The 19,162-nt window shown below is 46.3% G+C and overlaps 1 protein-coding gene and 1 long non-coding RNA gene across 3 annotated transcripts in view; one reads left to right on the forward strand and one right to left on the reverse strand.

Annotated features, from left to right (window-relative positions):
- Positions 1–13,551, reverse strand: part of PIGN (phosphatidylinositol glycan anchor biosynthesis class N) — a 477,253-nt gene extending 463,702 nt beyond the window's left edge. For both annotated transcript variants that reach the window (XM_077269733.1, XM_077269734.1), the window contains exon 1: positions 13,431–13,551. The gene's annotated coding sequence lies outside the window, so the exon portion shown is untranslated. The remainder of the gene's footprint in view (positions 1–13,430) is intronic.
- Positions 13,552–13,574: 23 nt separating this feature from the next.
- The window catches only part of LOC143781128 (uncharacterized), a 60,261-nt gene continuing 54,673 nt past the window's right edge, over positions 13,575–19,162 (forward strand). The window contains exons 1-2 of the long non-coding RNA XR_013216579.1: positions 13,575–13,695; positions 15,258–15,296. This is a non-coding gene — a long non-coding RNA (uncharacterized LOC143781128). The remainder of the gene's footprint in view (positions 13,696–15,257; positions 15,297–19,162) is intronic.

Raw genomic sequence — 19,162 nt, forward strand, 5'->3', positions numbered from 1 at the left:
TAGAATTGAGGGGTTTCCACTGTTTAGGCACATCAGGGGTCTCCAAACGCAACATGGCGCCACCATTGATTCCAGCCAATCTTGCGTTCAAAAAGTCAAATGGTGCTCCCTCCCTTCCAAGCCCCGACGTGCGCCCAAACAGTGGTTTACCCCCACATTTGGGGTACCAGCGTACTCAGGACAAACTGGGCAACAACTGTTGGGGTCCAATTTCTCCTGTTACCCTTGCAAAAATAAAAAATTACTTGCTAAAACATAATTTTTGAGGAAAGAACAATTATTTTTTATTTTCACGGCTCTGCGTTATAAACTTCTGTGAAGCACTTGGGGGTTGAAAGTGCTCACCACACATTTAGATAAGTTCCTTCGGGGGTCTAGTTTCCAAAATGGGGTCACTTGTGGGGTGTTTCTACTGTTTAGGCACATCAGGGGCTCTGCAAATGCAATGTGACGCCCGCAGACCATTCCATCAAAGTCTGCATTTCAAATGTCACTACTTCCCTTCCGAGCCCTGACGTGTGCCCAAACAGTGGTTTACCCCCACATATGGGGTATCAGCGTACTCACAACAAACTGGGCAACAAATATTGGGGTCCAATTTCTCCTGTTACCCTTGTGAAAATAAAAAATTGGTTGCTAAAACATCTTTTTTGAGGAAAGAAAAATGATTTTTTATTTTCACGGCTCTGCGTTGTAAACTTCTGTGAAGCACTTGGGGGTTGAACGTGCTCACCACACATCTAGATAAGTTCCTTGGGGGGTCTAGTTTCCAAAATGGGGTCACTTGTGGGGGGTTTCTACTGTTTAGGCATATCAGGGGCTCTGCAAACGTAACATGATGCCTGCAGACCATTCCATCAAAGTCTGCATTCCAAAACGTCACTACTTCCCTTCCGAGCCCCGGCATGTGCCCAAACAGTGGTTTACCCCCACATATGGGGTATCAGCGTACTCAGGAGAAACTGGACAACAACTTTTGGGGTCCAATTTCTCCTGTTACTCTTGCAAAAATAAAAAATTCTGGGCTAAAAAAATATTTTTGAGGAAAGGAAACACATTTATTATTTTCACGGCTCTGCGTTATAAACTTCTGTGAAGCACTTGGGGGTTCAAAGTGCTCAACACACATCTAGATAAGTTCCCTTGGGGGTCTAGTTTCCAAAATGGAGTCACTTGTGGGGAGTTCCTACTGTTTAGGCACATCAGGGGCTCTGCAAACGCAACCTGATGCCCGCAGAGCATTCCATCAAAGTCTGCATTTCAAAACGTCACTACTTCCCTTCCAAACCCCGACGTGTGCCAAAACAGTGGTTTACCCCCACATATGGGGTATCAGCGTACTCAGGAGAAACTGGACAACAACTTTTGGGGTCCAATTTCTCCTGTTACTCTTGCAAAAATAAAAAATTCTGGGCTAAAAAAATATTTTTGAGGAAAGGAAACATTTATTATTTTCACGGCTCTGCGTTATAAACTTCTGTGAAGCACCTGGGGGTTATAAGTGCTCACTATGCATCTAGATAAGTTCCTTGGGGGGTCTAGTTTCCAAAATGGGGTCACTTGTAGGGGAGCTCCAATGTTTAGGCACACAGGGGCTCTCCAAATGCGACATGGTGTCCGCTAACGATTGGAGCTAATTTTCCATTCAAAAAGTCAAATGGCACGCCTCCCCTTCCGAGCCTTGCCGTGCACCCAAACAGTGGTTTACCCCCACATATGAGGTATCGGCGTACTCAGGAGAAATTGCCCAACAAATTTTAGCATCCATTTTATCCTGTTGCCCATGTGAAAATGAAAGAATTGAGGCTAAAAGAAATTTTGTGTGAAAAAAAAGTACTTTTTCATTTTTGCGGATCAATTTGTGAAGCACTTGGGGGTTTAAAGTGCTCACTATGCCTCTAGATGAGTTCCTTGGGGGGTCTAGTTTCCAAAATGGGGTCACTTGTGGAGGAGCTCCAATGTTTAGGCACACGGGGGCTCTCCAAACGCGACATGGTGTCCGCTAAAGATTGGAGCCAATTTTTCATTCAAAAAGTCAAATGGCGCTCCTTCCCTTCCGAGCCCTGCCGTGCGCCCAAACAGTGGTTTACCCCCACATATGAGGTATCAGCGTACTCAGGACAAATTGGACAACAACGTCCGTGGTCCAGTTTCTCCTTTTACCCTTGGGAAAATAAAAAAAATGTTGCTAAAAGATCATTTTTGTGACTAAAAAGTTAAATGTTCATTTTTTACTTCCATGTTGCTTCTGCTGCTGTGAAACACCTGAAGGGTTAATAAACTTCTAGAATGTGGTTTTGAGCACCTTGAGGGGTTCAGTTTTTAGAATGGTGTCACTTTTGGGTATTTCCAGCCATATAGAACCCTCAAAATGACTTCAAATGTGAGGTGGTCCCTAAAAAAAATGGTTTTGTAAATTTTGTTGTAAAAATGAGAAATCACTGGTCAAATTTTAACCCTTATAACTTCCTAGCAAAAAAAAAAAATTGTTTCCAAAATTGTGCTGATGTAAAGTAGACATGTGGGAAACGTTATTTATTAACTATTTTGTGTCACATAACTCTCTGGTTTAACAGAATAAAAATTCAAAATGTGAAAATTGAGAAATTTTCTAAATTTTTGCCAAATTTCTGTTTTTTTTCACAAATAAGCTCAGAAATTATCGACCTAAATTTACCACTAACATGAAGCCCAATATGTCACGAAAAAACAATCTCAGAATCGCTAGGATCCGTTGAAGCGTTCCTGAGTTATTACCTCATAAAGGGACACTGGTCAGAATTGCAAAAAACGGCAAGGTCATTAAGGCCAAAATAGGCTGGGTCATGAAGGGGTTAAATGATCCCAATAAAAGCATCTCCTCAATCCCCAAAAAAGTAAGTCCCCGCTCAGGTCTGTCATCTGTTAACAGAAATATAGAGGGCTTCCACGTTACTGGTAGCAGAAAGGCTCTAAAAAAAACACTGTGGCTCCTTGCCCCCCAAAAGAAATTCGGGAAATTCTGTGCCCCAAAATTCAAACACCCACTACTTTCTAAGCCCTCTGCTAATGAAAAAATACGGAAGGCTACTTACCGGTAGCAGTGTTTTTTCAGGAGCCCATGACAGCACTACGAGAGAGGGGATCCGCCCTTCAGGGACAGGAAACCTACAGACATAAAAGGGCGGTACCTCTCTCCCGCATCAGTTAGTTCCGGAGCACAAGAGGACCCCCTTGGTTAGTAACACAGATACAGCATAAACTTTGGTACAATTTATTATGTAAGTGAACATATAATTTTAAAGGGAAACGAAAGTGTTGAGCCATCCGAGAAAGAATAGGGTAGGGAATATAAGGGTGCTGTCATGGGCTTCTGAAAAAACACTGCTACCGGTAAGTAGCCTACGTATTTATTCAGTCGCCATGTCATCACTACGAGAGACTTTCAGAGAAGTAAGGAAGAATTAGGGAGGGATAACAGCCTCAAGTACCCTTCTCCCAAACGTGAGGTCGGAGGAGCTACCCAGATCTAGTCTATAGTGTCTAAGGAAAGTAGATGGAGAAGACCATGTGGCCGCCTTACATATGTCTTCAATCGACAACTCGGACCTCTCCGCCCAGGATATTGCTATGGCTCGAGTGGAGTGAGCTTTTATACCCTCTGGGATCTCCACGCCACCTGCTGTATAAGCGAGAGAAATCGCCTCCCTGATCCATCTGGCTAGAGTGTTTTTAGATACTCGAAGACCCTTTCTAACCCCTGGTAAGATATAAATAGGGAGTTATCTTTTTTCCAGGTATCTGTAACTGAAATATATTTAAGGAGACATCTTCTTACATCTAAGGAATTAAATTTACGTTCTTTATCATTAGCGGGATTGGAACAGAAAGAAGGTAGAACCACCTCCTGTAGCCTATGAAATTTTGTGGCAACTTTAGGAAGATAAAGGAGATCAGGTTTCATAATAACTCTATCCTCCCTGAACTGCATGTATGGCGGTTGTCTAGATAATGCTTGTAAATCACTAACCCTTCTTGCGGACGTGAGAGCAACTAAGAGGGCTGTTTTAATCGACAGGATTTTAATTGGAATAGTATCAATAGGTTCAAACGTGGCTTGCGTTAAAGCTGAAAGTACAAGATTTAGATCCCACGGAACTATCTTTTGTTTAACAATTGGTCTGGATCTAGTAACTGCCTTGAAGAAACTAGATATCCAGTAATTGCTGGCTAAATTAGAATTGTATAGCGCCCCCTAGAGCTGACACTTGAACTCTAAGAGTGCTAGTGGCTAAGCCTATTTCTAAACCCTTTTGTAAAAATTCTAGAATTTGATTAATACAAGGTTTCTGGTCAATCTGTGCTCCTGAAATTGATAAGAATTTTTTCCAAACCCTGATATAGATGTTTGTCGTAGAGGTTTTCCTACTTTTTAAAAGTGTATTTACAAGATGTTTAGAGAACCCCTTCCCCCTTAGCAACAACCTCTCAAATTCCACGCTGCTAGGTGTAAATTGGCTACTCGTGGATGGAGTATTGGGCCCTGAGAGAGGAGGTCTGGTAATTCTGGGAGAATCCATGGCTGAGTGACGGACATCTTCCTTAGCCAAGGAAACCACGATCTCCTGGGCCAGAACGGGGCTATCAGGATTACCCGGGCCCTGTCTTCCTGAATTTCCCTCAGAACTATTGGTATTAAGTTTAGAGGGGGAAAAGCATATGCGAGACTGAAGCGCCATGATATTAGAAGAGCGTCCACTGCATACGGGTTGTCTCTCGGATTTAGGGAGCAGAACTGGTGTAGTTTTTTGTTTCCTCGGTTGGCAAAGAGATCTATTTCTGGATATCCCCATAAATGCACGATCTGATTGAAGACGGTCGGGTTTAGAGACCAATCCCCCTGTCTGAGCTTGTTGCGGCTTAGATAGTCGGCCATGGTGTTGAGTTTTCCTATTATATGAAGTGCCGTGAGAGAAAGTAGGTGATTCTCGGCCACCTGGAAAATACGATCCGCGACCTCCATTAATGAATTGGACCGCGTACCCCCTTGATGATTAATGTAGGCCATGGTTACTTGGTTGTCCGAGAACAGCCTGACGTGACGACCCTGTAGGGGTATAAGAAAGCTGTTTAAAGCGCGTTCTACCACTAATAGTTCTTTTAGGTTGGAAGACGAGTCTTGTTCCGATTGGGACCATAGCCCCTGGACCCAATTATCTTCCAAGTGTGCCCCCCATCCCTTGGGGCTAGCATCAGTAGTTATTATTCTAGTAATATGGTTAGTCCAGGGAACTCCTCTACGTAAGTTTGAAACGTGAGTCCACCAATTTAGTGAATTAATGGATTCAATAGATAACAAGAATTTGCTGTCAAGATGAGCCCCTAGCCGGCGAGAGTTATGTAGGACATCCCACTGTAGTGTTCTGGTGTGATATTGGGCCCAGAGAACCGCCGGAATACAAGATGTAAGAGAACCGAAGAGTGACATGGCACCTCTTACAGAGACTAAAGGATTATTAATCACCCTCGTGGCAAGTTGTTTTATACTTTCCACTTTCGAATCTGGGAGGCGACATTCCTGCCGACTAGAGTCTATAACTAGACCCAGAAATTCTTGTGTTTTTAAGGGCTGTAAATGAGATTTTTTACGGTTAATAATCCATCCTAATCTGTGCAACACTGCTATCACCTCCTCCAATTGGTCTTTACAATGTGATTCTGAATGACCCACAATCAATAAATCATCCAGGTAGGGAATTATTAATATGTTCTGCTCGTGCAGGTGCGCCATAACCTCTATCATAATCTTAGTAAAAACACGGGGTGCAACTGCGACACCAAAAGGAAGTGCCCGATATTGAAAGTGTTCTACTGTGCCAGCAAGTGAAACCGCCACCCTAAGAAATTTTTGATGATCTACATGTATTAGGACATGATAGTAGGCGTCTTTAAGGTCTAAGACAACCATGAAGCAATTGTTAAAAAGAAGCTTTATTGCCGTCTTTACAGATTCCATCTTGAAGGATGGAACCAACAAAAAATTATTCAGGCCTTTTAAGTTGATAATGGTGCGAAAAGATCCGTCAGGTTTCTTGATCAGAAACAAAGGGGAATAAAACCCCTTACCTCTTTCTTCTACGGGCACCTTGATTAGAACCTTTTTTTGTTGAAGTTCCTGAACTTCCGATTCCAGTGCCAATTGTTCTGCAGAGGAAGAACGGATGGGTATCAGTTTAAATTTGTCCTGAGGAACCTGATGGAATTCTAATCTCAGACCTGCTTCAATGATGCTTAGAATCCAAGGACTATTAGTGATTTGTATCCAGGCAGGGTAGAAGGTTAAAAGCCTACCCCCCACCTGGTCCGCCAGTCATTGTGGTTTTTTAAACTCTCGAGAGGAATTAAACATGTATCCTCTACCTCTTCTCCTGGTGTTGTCATATCTGGTAGTTTCTCTGTTTGACTCTCTGTTAAACATTCTGCGGTTAGACCACCCTCTATTATAGTCCCGTCTATAAAAGGGTTTTCCTAAGAAAGGAAATCGTTTTTTCTTATCTCCTGCCTTATCCAGTAGTTCATCCAGCACTGGTCCAAACAAATGAGATCCTTCACAGGGAATGCTACACAATTTTGATCTGGCCTGTAAGTCTCCTGGCCAGCATTTTATCCACAGCGCTCTCCGGGCTGCGTTAGACAAGGCTGAAGATCTGGCGGCAAGTTTAACAGAATCCGCCGACGCATCCGAAAGGAAAGCTGCAGCATCCTGAATTATAGGCATAGAAGCTAAGATCTCATTTCTGGGAACCTTATCCTTGAGCTGATCTTCTAGGTGGCCCAGCCACACCATCAACGACCGAGCTGTGCAAGTGGCTGCAATTGCTGGCCTTAGGGAACCTGCTGATGTTTCCCAAGCCCCTTTAAGGAAAACGTCAGCTTTCCTATCCAGTGGGTCCTTCAGATTCCCTAAATCCTCAAATGGAAGAGAGGTTTTTCTGCACGCCTTGGCCACTGCCGCATCCAGTTTCGGAACCTTGTTTCATGAGGATGATGCTTCTTCCTCGAAGGGATACCTCCTTTTGAAAGCTGGAGGAAGTGACCCCTTCCTTTCGGGTTTCTTCCATTCCCTTGAGATTAGTGACTTAATTTTATCCACTACTGGAAAGGATCTTCGGGATTTCCGATCCAGACCTCTGAACATTATGTCCTGAATGGAACATTCTGACTGAGTCTCCTCAATCCCCATCGCGTTATTGACCGCTTTGACCAGGTGGTTGATCCTATCGAGCGACAAACAAGCTCGACTAGACTCCATGTCCTCTGATGAGGAAGATGACTTGAGAGTCTGAGCTCAGCTCACCCGAGTCCGAATCTATAACAGAGACTGGGGATGTAACTTCTTTTCTCTTTTTGGCATCTGTTTTATGCGATCTCATGGAACCTCTTACTTCTTGCCTAACCATCTGTCTTAGCGTAGAAGTAAGGTCAGGGGCCTCCTCCTCAATAAGGTGTTGTATGCAGGATCTACATAATGTCCTTTTATGCCCATCAGGAAGCGGTTCTGCACACTCGGCACACTCCCTATGCTTGGACTTAGTAAAGCATTTTCTCCCCTATTAAGGAGAGAGGGAATATAAGGAGGGACAATAATCAGTAAGCGAACTTTCACGTAGATCACTTACCCAGCCCTGCAGCGAATGGTACCGTAGTTGGGGGGTCCTTTCTAGCCAGAGATTCTTTACGGCCTGAGGACTTATCTGGTTTTGACTTCTGAGCCCTTTTAACTCCACCAGTGCGACTGCTGCCACTGGATCGTCGCTGGGAGATCACCTGAGGCTCCTCCGACTCCTATAGTAGTTGTTGCTGCTGCTGCTGCTGCTGCTGCTGCTGCGAAGTTCCCTTTGGCGATTCCATTATGAAAAAATGGCCAGGAACACCTTGTGGCCCTCATGTAGCGCTTAAAATATGCCCCCAGGGTACCGCCCCCGGATGGGGGTCAGCAGGAAGTCGAGGTGGTGAGTCCGGTACCTCCAATAGGGTCCGCTCTCCCCCCCCGGGCCCCGCCCCCGCCACCGACCACCGCCTCTCCCGGGACCAAGCCGGCAGAGACGCCGGAGCGCCGCCATCGGCCGGAAGGACGCAACTGCGCATGCCCCGTCGCGTCATCAGGCCGCGCCGCCCAGCCGCGTCACTCCCGGTCGCGACTGCAGCTTTGCAAAGCGATGTGCGACCGAGGATGTCAGCATCCCCCGGACCAACGCACACGTCTCCCGGGAGGTGCGGACAGACCGCAGAGGTCCCAGCAGACACGGCCACCCAGGAGGAGACCCCCATACTCACCAGGTACGTGCGACTCTGTAGACCACAATGGAAGCTAGCCCCCTGTTATGTAGGCTGCTTCCTCCTGCTGCCACCGACACTAACAGTTCCCCTGCCGTGTGGTGCTTCCAGCATCCTGATCAGGCTGAGGTAGGGGACGCCCGCTACCTGCATCGGCCTGTCAGGAGTGGGATTTCTTCTTATCTTCAACCTTCTTCTTAAGGCCTGCCTGAAGAGGTTCCGCTGTCAGGGACAGGAAACCAACTGATGTGGGAGAGAGGTACCACCCTTTTATGTCTGTAGGTTTCCTGTCCCTGAAGGGCGGATCCCCTCTCTCGTAGTGCTGTCATGGCGACTGAATAAATTGGGGGGTAAAAACAGTTTTGTGGGAATAATCTTTTTTTTTTTTCATTTCACAGATCAATATTGTAAAATTCTGTGAAGCACCTGTGCTATGAAGGTGGTCACCACACATCTAGAAAAATTATTTGGGGGGGGTCTAGTTTCCAAAATGGTGTCATATGTGGGACGTTTCCACGGTTAGGTACATCAGGGCTCCTCTCCAAACGTGACATGACGTCCGCTAATGATTCCAGCAAATTTTGCATTCAAAAAGTCAAACAGTGTTCCTTCCTTTACGTTTTTTTTTTCACAAATAAACACAAGTTGTTTTGAACAAATGTTACCACTAACATGAAGTACAATATGTCATGAGAAAAAAAAATCTGAGACTCACTGGAATCCGTTGAAGTGTTCCAGAGTTGTTACCTCATAAGTGACAGTGGTCAGAATTGCCAAATTTGGAAGGTGAAAACAGGCTTCGGGGTTAAGCGGTTTAAGCATGCATTTCCTATGCAATATTATGTATGTTTTTTCATATTCAATTAAAAGCGTGACGACACTTAAAAAACAACATGTGGCAGATTTGTAAAAAAAAAAAAAAAAGAGTTTTTTTTTTTCAAATTTGCAGTCAATTCTCATTTTTCACCCAAAAAATGCAAGTAAAAAAGCATCAAAAACCTACAATCAGGTTTTAGTGCAGGAAAATCTGCTGCAAAAACTCAATGTGCAAATCCGCAAGGAAGAAATAAGCAGCACGTGCTTGAGATTCTAGACTGGAAAGTGCAGCATTTCTTACCCTTGAAAAACAGGAAGGAAAAGACATGGCAAAAAAAGAAAAGTGTGTGAACAAGCCCTTAAACTCAAGTATAAAACAAATAAGCCACGTTCACACATACTGTAGGTGTCAGCATCAAACACAATAACAATCTTCTGTTTATTACGTTTTTGCTGTGATTTCCCTTTTGCTTGGTGTGCTTTGGTTCAGATTTCAAGCTGCACTTTTCAATGCATTTTTTTAGTACAGAAAAGTATTTCTATGCATTTTTTTGTGCTCCCCATAGAAGCCTACAGAGAAAAAAAAGACACACAGTTCCACTGTCTTTAAATGCACAGTAGACAGAATATTTCATGAAATCCCATCCACTTTATTTACACACTTAAATGCAGCAAATTATCTGCACAAAGAAAAAAAATCAGTAGAGAAATGCAGTATTTACGCTACATGGGAACACGGTCATACACAAAGTTGGTGTGATTTTCTGTAGTTTTTTGCTTGCGTAACTGCGTTTCTAAGGCAAGCATGTAATAAAGATATAGTGTACATGTAGAACCTTCAAAAAAATAAATAAATAGCCCTGAAAATCCGTATAAAGGCTGTTTAATGATGACCTAAAAATCACAGTTCCATTATAATGAAATCTTGCGCAGTACAGCCAACTGAGCACTAGGTGGCAATATAACACAAGCTAATGAGAGAGTAGCCCAGGCACACAGGGCAGATACATCCATCAGCCACAGCCTTCGGGAAGAACAGAGTTTCTGCTGCATTACTTGCAACAAGTCATTTATTATTCAGTTCACAAAGTCCAATTATGCTTGGGAAAACAGCAGTAGCAGAAGAGGAAGAAACTGGATTTATAAATCACTGAAGCTTTAGGGTATGTTTCCACCTTCAGGATGGCCGGCGGTTTGGACTGAGCGGCAAACCCCCTTCTGTGACGCGATGATGCCGGATGTGTTCATTGCACACATCCGGCATCATCGCACCCCACACATAGGGCCTTGTGATATACCTTGCGGCGGCGCAGCGTCGCCGCAAGGAACACGGACATGCTGCGATCTTAAAAGACGCGCAGCATGTCCGGAATCGCAGGGCCGACGGGTGTGTGTTACCACGCATAGTGGAGACGGGATTTGATAAAATCCCCTCCACTATGCTGTAACATCTGGACGCTGCGTGTTTGACTCTGCGGCTCTGCGCAGCATCAAACACGCAGCGTTTCCTGCACGTGGACACATACCCTTAGACATTTAACAACCAGGTCACTAAAATGCTCATTTAATTTAGGTATTATTAAGAAAATACACAGAACTACCTATATGTAAAGGAGCTATGACGCTAGTCACTACTCACGGACATGCCGTGAGGTGGGGAAGTCAAGGAGTCCAAGGTCAAAAGCCATCATAAACAGAGGGGTAAGGCAAAGGCGTAGTCAGATAAGAATTCCAAGAAGGTAAAGGATCAAGACAAAGGGGCTAGGCAAACGGATGGTCAAAGGCAAATCTAAGGTTAGTCAACAAAAACTAAAACTCAAAGCACAGAGCAAACACACATCACACTGAGCAACACTACAACTGGAAGAGATAAGAGGCAGAAAGCCACCTAAATAGCCTGGGAGCCGATAAGAACAGGCGACACCTGTAGTAAATCCAGCATGCCCCAGCCCTGATTGAGCATCTAGAATGTCACTCACTGCACGGATAACTCAGCACACCCTTGCCCCAGATAGGACGGCTGAGCTGTCTATAGGAGGAACTGCGACAGGATCAATCTCAATAATTCCAATCCAGAGTAACCCGAATGCTGCCATTCAGGAATTGTTCACATAGGGTGGATATTTTGTGCAGATCTTGTGGTTTTATTAGGCTAGGGTGACATGGCGGCACTAGTACAGACAGATCACAGAGAGTGGCACATGGTATGCAACATGGAAGACTCTGAAGGGAAAGTCACATGCAACAGTGACATCAATGTAGGATGCAGGTCACAAGGTGACCCCAGCGACAATCATTAGAGGTGGCATCTTCATGAAACAAGGGCTGAGGGGTTTTCTTATACGATTTGTGCTTCAATTCCTTCCAATAATCCATAAAGCTACTTTATGTCAGAGAATGGAAGCAGTAATTATTCCTATTCACAATCTAAACCACCTGTTATTGCAAACCCTGATCTGGTGAGCACGCTGTGCCGGAAGTTCGGGAAGCTCCGTCCCCTCCGGTGTCCTGCACTTTGTTGAATTTTAGTGGAGACTCCATGACAGAAAGTCTGCAACCGATACCCTCTGTGCAAACCTGGCCTGGGGCAGAAAAAGGATCCAGGCTTTTATTTATGTTTTCTGCAAAAGATTTCCATTCTTCCACTTTCCTTATCAACGTGATAATGAGAGCATCTGTCTCCAGGTTTTTGCCAACATCTGTCAGCAGCTCGAGACGCCGATTTCAGTAAAATATTACTTATTGGACGGCAGTTTAGACTGAAAAAAAAAAATGTTTCCTCTGCTGCAGATCTAGCAGTTCTGTGAATGCTGAGCCGTGTATACCCTTGTACATGTATTTAGCTAATAACGGAGGTGACCGCAGTTCACAGCTGATGAACTCCGCTCACTTACTGACGTCCGTGCAGACGAGCTCTCAGGCTACTGTCAGTGTGTTCCGGCTGATGTGCCGAGCCGTCGCATCATGTCACCGTTCAACCCACCCTCCAGATGAAGCAACGGTGGAGATCGGTGTATGACGTGGGTTGGATTTACGGCCGACCCCTTTAGAGTATTTGATGTTTTGAAGGTAATAAAATAGGTAAAAGAGGGTCGGGGAGTGTTTTGTACAAATAAAGGACTTTGCTCTGTGTGTGGTTTTTGATTGAAACTAATGGGGTTAGTAATGGGGTGCCTCATAGATGCCGACTCTTAAGACCAGCTCTCAGCTGTCTGCTTTCCCTCAGCTGGCTAACAAAAATAAGGGGGATCCCGACATTTTTTCCTTTTATTTATTAGCTAAATACAAGCACAGTAAACTACACATGCACTGCACTTCTTATATATCTCACGGACATATTTCTTTCTATTCCAAAGACATTCTGATAGGGATTCTAGATTGTGAGACCCATGGGGGACAGCGATGATAATGTCTGGAAAGTGCTGTGGAATTAATATGTATCTACATTTCTATATCTGTATATAAGTTTGTTTTATAAACTAGCTTGAAATGTCAAAGAATTCCGGTTTCTAAAAGCTGATGATAAAACCGCATTGTATAGGGATTATATATGGATGCTAGGAGACACACATGGCACCGCACACTCTCCACCTTCTCTGGCTGAGAATCTCAGCTACGGTATATACGCAGGTGTGCGGAGAATGGAGCGGACGCTGACAGGCATGATATGGGGGCTGTGTATGGAAGGGACCTGCAAATCACATTACTGGAGGAGCGGGCTGCTCGGGACCCTCATCCGAGGGATCGGACCTGGTACATAAAGAACACAAAAAAGGCTTCCCAATGTTGGGCCTCGTCCTCTCGGTCATTGTTTGCAGGTGACAGTCACTGGCCGCCTGCTGAACTACTAGTACCAGCATTCTGCACATGATGCCAGCAGTACAGGCGGCGGGGGCCACTGATCGGCTGATTGTGGCCACTGGGTTGGCAGAATGTGCTTTTATTATCTTCAAAGAATGGCTAACCAGTGCTGACTAACTCCCCGATACATGAAGAGAGACGCTGGGCACAAAGTCACAAACATCAGAGAGAACCTGCACTGTGTGACTGGGACCAGCGTTCTGCACAGCCATCAGCCCCCCACCCTGCATGTCTCCAGGCTCACACAGCACAGCCTGTCCTCATAGCTAGAGCAGCAGCACAGCGCCGCGGCCGGGCACTGGGTGTAACTGCAGCCTGCCAGTGAGTGCAGAGCCAGCACTGGCCTGTGGAGGTCGCTGAGAGCAGGCTATGTCGCCGGCAGCCACTGTCTCCACGTACCAGACACGATGCCGCCCCCTCCACTGTCTCACACTCACCGGCTCACGTGCAGCTTTTCACACCGCTTCTCCTGTCATGTTCTTTGTTGTTTCCTGGTCACTCTCTGATGACGTCACGAAGAAGCAGAGCATGTCGGGAGTTGTAGTTTCCTGTTTCCCCGTCTCCTGGAGCGTCTCCTCTCTGTACAGTACTGACAGCCTGGAGTCAGGCACTTGTGTATCGGGCAAATGCTGGTCCGTCTGGCCATAGGGTATAATGTACAGTGAGGAAGGGGCTGCCCCGCTTATTCCCCATCATATCACGGTATGTCAGTGTATAGGCAGCCATTACATGTCAGCGTGGGGTGTACAGCTATGAAAGCGTGTCCAGAGATCACAGGAAAACTATTGCAAAGCCTCTGCCTCTATCACAAAACTGGCTTCACCATGTAGCCCGCGCCCACGGTAACCCCAGTCCAGAGTAACCCCAGCCCATGGTAGTCCTTGCCCACGGTAACCCCAGCCCAGCATATCCCCCGCCCACGGTAACCCCAGCATATCCCCAGCCCATGGTAGCACCCGCCCACGGTTACCCCAGTCCAGAGTAACCCCAGCCCATGGTAGCCCCAGCCCAGCATATCCCCCACCCACGGTAACTCCAGCATAGCCCCCACCCACGGTAACCCCAGCCCATGGTAGCCCCTGCCCACGGTAACCCCAGTCCAGAGTAACCCCAGCCCATGGTAGCCCTTGCCCACGGTAACCCCAGCCCATGGTAGTCCCTGCCCACGGTAACCCCAGCCCAGCATATCCCATGGTAACCCCAGTCCAGAGTAACCCCAGCCCATGGTAGCCCCTGCCCACGGTAACCCCAGCCCAGCATATCCCACGGTAACCCCAGCATAGCCACCGCCCACGGTAATTCCAGCCCAGAGTAACCCCAGCCCATGGTAGCCCCCGCCCACGGTAACCCCAGTACAGAGTAACCCCAGCCCATGGTAGCCCCAGCCCAGCATATCCCCCGCCCACGGTAACTCCAGCACAGAGTAACCCCAGCTCATGGTAGCCCCCGCCCACGGTAACCCCAACCCAGGATATCCCACGGTAACCCCAGCATAGCCCCCGCCCACGGTAACCCCAGCCCATGGTAGCCCCCGCCCACGGTAACCCCAGCCCATGGTAGCCCCCGCCCACGATAACCCCAGTCCAGAGTAACCCCAGCCCATGGTAGCCCTTGCCCATGGTAGCCCCAGCCCAGCATATCCCCCTCCCACGGTAACTCCAGCATAGCCCCCACCCACGGTAATCCCAGCCCAGAGTAACCCCAGCCCATGGTAGCCCCTGCCCACGTAACCCCAGCCCAGCATATCCCCCACCCACGGTAACCCCAGCATAGCCACCACCCACAGTAATCCCAGCCCAGAGTAACCCCAGCCCACAGTAGCCCTTGCCCACTGCAGCCCCTGCCCACGGTAACCCCAGCCCAGCATAGCCACCGCCCACGATAACCGCAGCCCCTGCCCACGGCAAGCCCAGCATAGCCACCGCCCACGGTATCCTCAGCCCACCGTAGCCCCTGCCCACGGTAAACCCAGCCTACGGTAACCCCTGCCCATCGTAACCCTTGCCTATCATAATCCCAGCCGACCGTAGCCCCTGCCCAAAATAACCTCAACCCACCGTAGCCCCTGCCTACATTAACCCCAACCCACGGTGACCCCAGCAAACCAAAGCCCCAAAACACCGTAGCCCCAGCCCACCATAGCCCCAGCCCACTGCAGCCCCTACCCTCCATAGCGCTAGCCCACCATAGCCTTTGCTGTGTATTTGTCACTGATTACATGAAAAAAACTGAAAATCCACAACTAGTTCGAATTTTCCCTGCAGATTTGAATCTGGAAAATCCCCAGCGTAGTGCATTACCAGGTAAGTTAGCCGATGTTCCCACAATGAGCATTTTTTAGTTTTTTTATGTTGCAGATTTTTTTAGGTAAATTATGACTTGCGTCTCATTACAGGGATTGTCCACTACTAGGACAACGACTTCTTGAACTAAATGGCACCGATAAAATAAAAAACCTATACTCCCCTCCCGTGCCAGTGCTCGCTGTCCTGGAGCTCTGGTGCGGTGGAATGACACGTAATGCCTGGCACTCAGTCAGTGCCGGCACAGGAGGCGAGTATAGGTGTTATTAGTCTATTGGGGCCAAACAGTTTAAGAAGGGGTTGACCTAGTAGTGGACATCCCCTTTACTATGCTTTTTTGATGCTGGCATTTTTGTGTCTTATGGTATGTTATGTTTTATAACCCTGGTCTATTTTTGAGACTTCATGGTATTTGGCTTTTGACAAAACTTTATTGACATAGTCATATGCAAATTACATGCATTTTTATTGGGCATTTCTGTAGCGGAAGCGCACTAAAAATGCATGTGTGTTTTTGTTTTGTTTTTTGTAACCTACAGATTTGTCTGTAGGTTACGTATCTGATAAAAAATTAGGGAAAATATTCACATGCAACTCTGCGTACCCACAAGAGAAATTGACATGTTGCCAGAGGTGGGATTCAGACAACTCCTACGGATTTGGAGGGGGAGTTATTAAGATGACGGTTGTCCAAAGCGGCAAGAAGCAGAGCCCCAATCCGGTAGTGAAGACTGGGACTCACCAGTAAGTAATAGCGCTGGTTTCAACTCCTCTGATACACATTCAGTTTACATCTATTGCGGTGGACAAAGCCATTGTCTTCCAGCACTGCAATAGTTAAAGTGGCTGCCTATCAGAGGCCGACAGCTGACATCTGTCTCAGGCAGCATATGACTTCAATGCCATACACCACATAAGGAGCAGCAGAGGAGGACACCGGAGTGCAGACAGGTAAAAAGAATCTTTTTTTTATGTGTTGCAGAAGAGCGGCAGGATGGGGATATTATTAACTAAAGAGGCCCAGGATGGGGGACATTACAGGAAGTGCCCAGGATGGGGACATTACAGGAAGTGCCCAGGATGGGGGGACATTACAGGAAGTGCCTAGGATGGGGGACATTACAGGAAGTGCCCAGGATGGGGGACATTACAGGAAGTGCCCAGGATGGGGGGACTGTTGTGAATTCTGTTCTTGTGCTCCCTCCGGTGGTTATAAGTGGTAGCGCTGCTGTCTGTCCTTCACAGCAGTTATCAGGTGTGTCCACTCTGGACTGGGCTATTTAGTCTGGCCTCACCCTTTAGTCAGTGCCAGTTGTCCATTGTATTCTGGAGGATTCACATCCCTTCATGGTTTCTCCTGCTTCCTGGTCTTTTCACCAAGATAAGTTCTGCTTGTTTTGCAGCCCACATGTTGTGGGCCTCATTGTTCAGTGCATTTCATGTTTTTTCTTGTCCAGCTTAATCTGTGTAAGGATTTATGCACTCAAGCTGGAATCTCTGGAGAGGCAGATATACCCTCCATATCTTTAGTTAGATGTGGAGTTTTTTGTATTTTCTGTGGTGGATATTTCCTAGAATTTTAATACTGACCGCATAGTTCTCTGTCCTATCTTTCCTATTTAGCTAGATTGGCCTCACAGTCAATATTTGTGGGGGGCTGCCTATCCTTTGGGAATTTTCTCTGAGGCAAGATAGTTTTCCCTTTTCTATCTATAGGGTTAATTAGTCCTCCGGCTGTGTCGAGGTGTCTAGGATCAGTAGGTACATCCCACGGCTACTTCTAGTTGCGGTGTTAAGTTCAGGGTCCGCGGTCAGTACAGATACCACCTTCTCCAGAGTACGTCCAATGCTACTCCTGGGCCACCAGATCATAACAGTACAACTGGCCAACAATGAGTTAACCGCATCTCAGAAGAAGGGAAAGAAAGTGCTGAGCCATTTTTTTTTCTGCACTCTGTTGTGTTTTTTTTTCCCTCTTTACCTCTGGGTGGTTCAGGAGTTTGGCGCTGACATGGATGTTCAGGGACTTGCTTCTCGTGTGGATCAACTTGCTGCTAGAGTACAGGGTATTTCTGATTATATCATTCAGACTCCAGCTTTGGAGCCTAGAATTCCATCTCCTGATCTGTTTTTTGGGGACAGGTCTAAATTTCTGAGCTTTAAAAATAACTGTAAACTGTTTTTTGCTCTGAAGCCCCGTTCCTCTGGTGATCCCATCCAGCAGGTTAAAATTGTCATATCTCTGTTGCGTGGCGATCCCCAGGAATGGGCATTTGCCCTGGAACCTGGGAATCCGGCGTTGTTTAATGTAGACGCCTTTTTTCAGGCGCTTGGGTTATTGTATGATGAACCTAACTCTGTAGAGCATGCTGAGAAAACCTTGTTGGCCCTGTGTCAGGGTCAAGAAGCGGCAGAATCATATTGCCAGAAATTTAGAAAATGGTCTGTGTTGACTAAATGGAATGAGGATGCTTTGGCGGCAATTTTCAGAAAGGGTCTTTCTGAATCCGTTAAAGATGTTATGGTGGGGTTCCCCACGCCTGCTGGTTTGAGTGATTCTATGTCTCTGGCCATTCAAATTGATCGGCGCTTGCGTGAGCACAGAGTTGTGCACACTATGGCGTTGCCTTTCGAGCGGAGTCCTGAGCCTATGCAATGTGATAGGATTGTGTCTAGAGCTGAATGACAAGGATTCAGACGTCAGAATGGGTTGTGTTTTTACTGCGGCGATTCTGCTCATGTTATTTCTGATTGCCCTAAGCGTGTCAAGAGAATCGCTAGTTCTGTTACCATCAGTCCTGTACAACCTAAATTTCTGTTATCTGTGACCCTGATCTGCTCATTATCGTCATTTTCTGTCATGGCATTTGTGGATTCAGGCGCCGCTTTAAATTTAATGGACTTAGAATTTGTCAGACGTTGTGGGTTTCCCTTACAGCCTTTGCAGAGTCCTATCCCTTTGAGGGGCATTGATGCTACACCATTGGCTAAAAATAAACCTTAGTTTTGGACACAGTTAACCATGTGCATGGCGCCAGCCCATCAGGAAGATTGTCGTTTTCTGGTGTTGCATAATCTGCATGATGTTATTGTGCTGGGGTTTCCATGGTTACAGGTGCATAATCCGGTGTTGGATTGGAAATCTATGTCTGTGACTAGTTGGGGTTATCAGGGGTTCATGATGACGTTTCTTTGATGTCAATTTCCTCCTCCCCTTCTTCTGAAGTTCCTGAGTTTTTGTCAGATTTCCATGATGCTTTTGATGAGCCCAAGTCCAGTTCCCTTCCACCGCATAGGGACTGTGATTGTGTTATTGACTTGATTCCAGGCTGTAAGTTCCCTAAGGGCCGACTTTTCAACCTGTCTGTGCCAGAACATGCCGCCATGCGGAGTTATGTTAAGGAGTCTTTGGAGAAGGGGCATATTCGGCCATCTTCTTCTCCATTGGGAGCAGGTTTTTTTTTTGTTGCTAAGAAGGATGGCTCCTTGAGACCCTGTATTGATTATCGCCTCTTGAATAAGATCACGGTCAAATTCCAATACCCTTTGCCTTTGCTCTCTGATTTGTTTGCCAGGATTAAGGGTGCTAGTTGGTTTACTAAGATTGACCTTCGAGGGGCATATAATCTTGTTCGTATTAAGCAGGGCGACGAATGGAAAACTGCGTTCAATACACCCGAGGGCCATTTTGAATATCTTGTGATGCCATTCGGACTCTCTAATGCTCCATCTGTGTTTCAGTCCTTCATGCATGATATATTTCGGAATTATCTTGATAAATTCATGATTGTATATTTGGATGATATTTTGATTTTTTCGGATGATTGGGAGTCTCATATGAAACAAGTCAGGATGGTATTTCAGAT

The sequence above is a fragment of the Ranitomeya variabilis genome, chromosome 6, assembly GCF_051348905.1.
Source record: "Ranitomeya variabilis isolate aRanVar5 chromosome 6, aRanVar5.hap1, whole genome shotgun sequence".
Classification (NCBI taxonomy): Eukaryota; Metazoa; Chordata; class Amphibia; order Anura; family Dendrobatidae; genus Ranitomeya; species Ranitomeya variabilis.